The sequence below is a fragment of the Solanum tuberosum genome, unplaced genomic scaffold, assembly GCF_000226075.1.
Source record: "Solanum tuberosum cultivar DM 1-3 516 R44 unplaced genomic scaffold, SolTub_3.0 scf01021, whole genome shotgun sequence".
Lineage (NCBI taxonomy): Eukaryota > Viridiplantae > Streptophyta > Magnoliopsida > Solanales > Solanaceae > Solanum > Solanum tuberosum.
This window is the reverse complement of record NW_006239930.1, coordinates 1-6827: the sequence shown is the minus strand read 5'-3', so window position 1 is coordinate 6827 and position 6827 is coordinate 1.

Genomic DNA, 6827 nt, shown 5'->3' with positions numbered 1-6827 from the left:
AGACAGTCAGTCAGTCAGTCAGTCAGTAGTTTTGAGTCTCTCATCCATGTATATGTATGTATATGTAAATATTCTATTTTTGAGACTCAAGTTGCCCTTTTGGGCCATATTTTTATCAGTTAAGTTGTTCATGTCTTTGCATGGCATTGAGTTATTCTGTTGAGTCAGGTTTCCGCTGAGTTAAGAAAGCCAGGCCAAGGGTTCGCTTGGGGCCAGCAATGGTCTCCGAGTGCCGGTCCCGCCCAGGGTGTAGGCTCGGGGCATGACATTTGCTTTCAGTATTTTTATTGTTAGGATGATCGGGGGTTTTGTTACGACATCCCTCTTTGTTTTAGAGGCTTCATAGACAGATAGACAGTTAGTAGTTCAGTTGTCTTAACATTATCATTCAGATGTTGTTTAAAGACTTCAGTTGACGTTTTGGCTAAGTTTTATCTCTTTAAAGTTATATTTTGAGGTTATCTTGTTAAGTTAAGTCTTCCGCTGAGTAAGTAAGCGCAAGGGTTCGTACTAAGTCTTCCGCTGAGTAAGTAAGCCAGGCCAAGGGTTCGAATGGGGCCAGCAATGGTTCTCGAGTGCCAGCCACGTCCGAGGCGTAGGCTTGGGGCGTGACAATCTAAGAAGAGATAGCCACATTATTCATATATTTAATTAAGAATTTTCAGTACTAATAATTTGAGAATTACATTCAAAACCACAAATATACATGTCATTGAAAACCAAACATTTCAAGTAAAAGTATAACTCAAAAATTATATCATATGTTGATTGCTGCTTCTAAATTCTTGTTTGGAATTACCTCCACCTCAGTACTTTGCTTTCTTGATTCTTTTTCCTGTGACAAAATAATACTCCCATTAAATTAAATTCAGTTGCATTCAACAAATATTTTCCCTTTCTTAATCAGACAAAAAGATACATGGCCATGAAATAGGAATATATTTAGTAGAACAGAATTAATTAGGTGTCCTATTTTTATGTGAAAGTAAAAATTTAAAAATAGTCAAGAAAAAAATGAAAGAAATATTTTTTTTTTGAAAATAGGATAAATAGAATTGTAAGATAATCGAATTAAAACAGAAGAAATATTATTTTTATATCAAAATCTTATTGCTATAATCCATGTTTGAAAACCAAATAACAGCTAAGAAAATTAAAAGAGAGACATAAGAGTAAAAAACTAGGGTGAAAACCCCCCTCCCCACTATCACTTACCTCCTTCGAATCATCTTGACTCATGAATTCGATCAGTAAATATATTAACATAGATAAATAACAAACAAAGAACTAGAAATTTATGAAATCTTTTTAGTGGTGATGGAATTAAAAAGATGAAGCAAGTAAAATTAATGAACAAACATGTTTCCGGAAAATCAAGAAGAATCAAAGCAACCTCTTCCTCCTTTTTGGTAAGAGAAGCCTTGAACCTACGTAGAGTGTTCACATCACAAAGCCTCAATTGAGGCCTAGGGGGTTGTGGTTGGCATCTTCTAAGAGAAGCTACATCAGATGGAGGCAATTGCTGAGCATTTGCTGAATCAACGACGTGTTGGGGAATTGATGAGGAGAGTGGAATCATGTCGAAAATCAAAAAATGAAACAAAGAATTTTCTCCGGAGGGTTCCTTTAACCCAACCATCTTTAAAGTGACATCTTGTATGGGCTGCTATGACTTGGCTTGAATAAAATTTTCTTCCACAATAAATGCATCGAAATATCGATACACCATCTTGTCTCTTCATTTTCATTATTTTGGGGAGCGGATGAGGAGTATTTATACAAAAGGGAAAAAATAGAAAAGGCGGGGGGGTGGGGGGGTGTGTGGATTTGGAGATCAAATTGCTTTGATTCCAATTTTGGATATATTATAAAATAGTTGACTGTTTTAATTAATTTCTTTATATGGCATTAGTGCATTTATTATATATGTGAATAAGAAGAAATTAGATCTTAATAAATCACAAATTTTCATATTTATTTTTTATTTTGGGCTAAATACCCTAAACTTAGCGTTTTATTTAGAACCCCCTTTATAATTAGAAATTTTAACTACCCCTCTAAATTTGGTTATTTGATAATCTTTACCCCGTACAATATTGTCCTAAGAGAAAGGAATACACTAACTTGTCACGTAGAAGTTTTGTTCACTTGTCATTTTTTAAACTATTTTTAAATAAAAAAAATGGGGTCATCAATTATTTAAAAGAACCGGCTAGAATTTCACTTCTTAAGAAAAAAATTAGGGATGATGAAATAGATATTTTACAATAATGTCTTCTTAAGAAGGGGGGTGGTCATTGTGTATTAAGGTTATTTCCTAAATATTGTTTTTTTTAATGGTTGTATGCATTAAGAACTTGCATATATTCGAACTTGCTTGATAAAAAGAAGTTTAAGATTTTAAAAAATTATCATTAACATGGATTTGGGGATACCAACCTCCATCTAATAGCTTGAGCTCGAGAGGGGATAGCTAACCTGAGGTTTTTGATAAATGAACAAATTAATTTGACACCCAAATGCCAACAAGGACTTAAGGTGATATTTTCTTAATTGGGCCGAGATGCTTTAGGAGACTTTTACATTCATCAACTTTGAACACTGAACACACCTACATGAGTTGATAGTAAATAATCTGTTAGAGTTCGGATATCTAAGAATTGTAACCCTAGTTCATCTTTATTATTGATTAAAATTCAAATACTTAAAGTAGTTAGTATTTCTCCTTTCAAAAAACCGCAATTTTTCAATAGTAATTACCAAGTAGAATTTAGATCGCAAAATATAAAAGATCTCTAACAACACTCCTTATGAGATTTGACCTCAACCTAGCTAGATTACTATATTTTGCAATCGATCGCTTTAATCCCGTAAAAAGGTGTAGTTTGGACGACATCAAGAGATCGATTATGCCAAGTAAATTCTATTATCCTAATGAGAATTCATCAAACAAGACTTACAGTCTTAAGATCATGCAAAACTAATCTTGTTTAATAGTACTGCTGAATGATCTAAAAGAGATAGCCACATTATTATTCATATATTTAGTTAGAAACTTCTGTACTAATGATTTGAGAATTACATTCAAAACCACAACTATGACAATACATGTCATTGAAAACCAAACATCTCAAGTAAAAGTATATAATTCAAAAATTATATCATATGTTTAATCAATATTATCAAATATAGTTGGTAGTTCCAAACATGATTGCATACTGCATCTAAATTCTTGTTTGGAATTACCTCCACCTCAGTGCTTTGCTTTCTTCATTCTTTTTCCCGTGACAAAATAATACTCTTATCAATCATTAAATTAGATTTAGTTGCATTCAACAAATATTTTCCCATTCTTAATCAGACAAAATGATACATGGCCATGAAATAGGAATATATTTAGTGGAACAAAATTAATTAGTAACCCTATTTTTATGTCAAAGTAAAAATTTAAGAATTGTCAAAAAAATGAAAGAAATATGTATTTTTTTAAATAGGATAAAAAGAAATGTAAGATAATCGAATTAAAACAAAAGAAATATTATTTTTATATCAAAATCTTATTGCTATAATCCAGGTTTGAAAACCAAATGACAGCTAAGAAAATTAAAGGAGAGACATAAGAGTAAAAAACTAGGCTGGAAACACTCCTCCCCACTATCACTTTATCTCCTTCGTATCATCTTGACTCATGAATTCGATCAGTAAATATATCAACATAAATAAATAACATTCAAAGAACTAGAAAAATATGAAATCTTTTTTTAGTGGTGAAGGAATTAAAAAGATGAAGCAAGTAAAATCAAGAAGACTCAAAATAACCTCTTCCTCCTTTTTGGTAATAGAAGCCTTGAACCTACATAGAGTGTTCGCATCACAAAGCCTCAAATGATGCCTAGGGAGTTGTGGTTGGCATCTGCTAGAAGAAGCTAGAGATAGAGGCAATTGTTGTGTATTTGCAGAATGATTGGGGAATCGATGAGATGAGAGTGGAATAATGCTGAAAATCAAAAACTGGAACAAAAAAATTTCTTTGGGGGATTCCTTTAACCCAACCATCTTTAAAGTGACACCTTGTATGGGCTGCTATGGATTGGCTTGAATAAAAATTTCTTCCACAATAGATGCATTGAAATATCAATACACCATCTTGTCTCTTCATTTTTCGTTACTTTCATTTTCATTATTTTGGGGAGAGGATGAGGAATATTTATACAAAATGGAAATATTAGAAGAGGCCCGGGTGGGGTGGTGGTGGTTGGAGTTGACTGTTTTAATTCATTTCTTTATGTGGCATTAGTGCATTTATTATATAGGTGAATAAGAAGAAATTAGATCTTAATAAATCACAAATCTTCATATTTACTTTTTGCCTGAGAATACAAAATACTCTTTAGAAAAATAATTTATGATCCGAAAATCAATCCTGATTATCGATCTAGGATCAGACCATCCGAACTAGGACACGACCTAGACGACCGTTTCAAAATCTGACCCAGGACCTAACCCAGACTTCTGATCCTGAAATAATTACAAAAATAATTTTTTTTAAATAAAATTGACGGAGTGGAGGGGGGGTGCTGAGGGGGTGATTGGGAGGTAGAGGTGGTGTAAAAAAATTAAAATTTGAAATATTTTCAAAAAAAAAAAATTTAAAAATATTGGCGGGGGGATTGAGGAGTGGTTGAGTGTAGGGGTAGCATCAGAAATGAAAAATAAATTTCTTTTAAATTTTTTTTTGATGAGTGGCGTCAAGGGGGGGATGGGTAAGGTGTTGGCATAAAAATGAATTTTTCAAAATTTGAAATATTTTTCAAAATCAAATTTTGACGGAGGTGGCCTTGATGGGGATGGCGGGTGGCGTAAAAATGAAACTTTTTAAATTTGAAATATCTTTCAAAAATAATGTTTTTAAAATAAATTAGACCATGGGTGGGCGGTCGTGGGTTTAGGCTATGAGATGGGGTAAAAATTATATGTTAAAATTTTGAAATATTTTTCCAAAATATTTTTTTTTCTTTTGGGGAGAAGGGGTAGGGATGGTACGTAGGGCTTGGATGAAGTCAAAATAATCTTAAAATTTGAAATATTTTTTAAAAATGTTTTTTTAATTTTATTCTTTTTTGTTTGGACGGTTGGTGGCTGGGGGTTTATTTGGGAGTAGGGGAAAAAATATTTGAAAATTTTTGAAAATTTAAAATTTTTAATGTTTCTTTTGGATAGGGGCCGGGTACGGAGACGGGGTAGGGTAAGAAAAAAAAATATTGTAATTGAAGGATAAAAATAATGTTTTGGAAAATATTTTCCTCAATTTTTGAAGGGAAGTCATTTTCCTTAAATTTGAGGAGAACAAGTTGATTTGGAAAATATTTTTTAAAAAATGTTTTCGATTGTACCAAACACACCCCAAATCTTAATTTTCTAAAATGAATATAGGAATATAGCAATGCCTCAAGCAATCAACCTTGTTTAATAGTACTGCTGAATGATCTAAAAAGAGATAACCACATTATTCACATATTTAATAAAAAAACTTCAGTACTAATAATTTGAGAATTACATTCAAAACCACAACTATGACAATACATGTCATTGAAAACCAAACATCTCAAGTAAAAGTATAACTCAAAATTATATCATATGTTTAATCAATATTATCAAATATAGTTGGTAGTTCCAAACATGATTGTTGCATCAAAATTTTTGTTTGGAATTACCTCCACCTCAGTTCTTTGCTTTCTTCATTCTTTTTCCTGTGACAAAATAATACTCTTTATCAATCATTAAATTAGATTTAGTTGCATTCAATAAATATTTTCCCTTTCTTAATCAGACAAAAAGATACATGGCCATGAAATAGGAATATATATAGTGGAACAAAATTAATTAGGAGTCGTATTTTTATGTGAAAGTAAAAATTTAAGAATTGTCAAAAAAAATGAAAGAAATATTATTATTTTTAAATAGGATAAAAAGAAAAGTAAGATAATCAAATTAAAACAGAAGGAATATTATTTTTGTATCAAAATCTTATTGCTATAATCCAAGTTTGAAAACCAAATGATAGCTAAGAAAATTAAAGGAGAGACACAAGAGTAAAATATTAGGCTGAAAACCCTCCTACCCACTATCACTTTACCTCCTTCGTATCATCATGAGTCATGAATTCGGTTAGTAAATATATCAACATAAATAAATAACAGACAAAGAACTAGAAAAACATGAAATCTTTTTTAGTGGTGAAGGAATTAAAAAGAATGAAGCAAGTAAAATTAATGAACAAACCTGTTTCTGAAAAATCAAGAAGAATCAAAATAACCTCTTCCTCCTTTTTGGTAAGAGAAGCCTTGAACCTACATAGAGTGTTCGCATCACAAAGCCTCAAATGATGCCTAGGGAGCTGTGGTTGGCATCTACTAGAAGAAGCTAGAGATGGCAATTGTTGAGCATTTGCTGAATCAGCGACGTGTTGGGAAATTGATGAGATTTGAGTGGAATCATGTTGAAAAACAAAAAATGAAACAAAAAATTTCCTTTGGGGGGTTCCTTTAACCCAACCATCTTTAAAGTGACACCTTGTATGGGCTGCTATTGCTTGGCTTGAATAAAACCTTCTTCCACAATAAATGCATTGAAATATCAATACACCATCTTGTCTCTTCATTTTTGTTACTTTTATTTTCATTATTTTGGGGAGAGGATGAGGAATATTTATACAAAAGAAAAAAATTAGAAGAGGCCGGGGGGGTGGATTTGGAAATAAAATTGCTTTGATTCCTATTTTGTTTATTTTAGAAAATATGTTGACTGTTTTAATTAATTTCTTTATG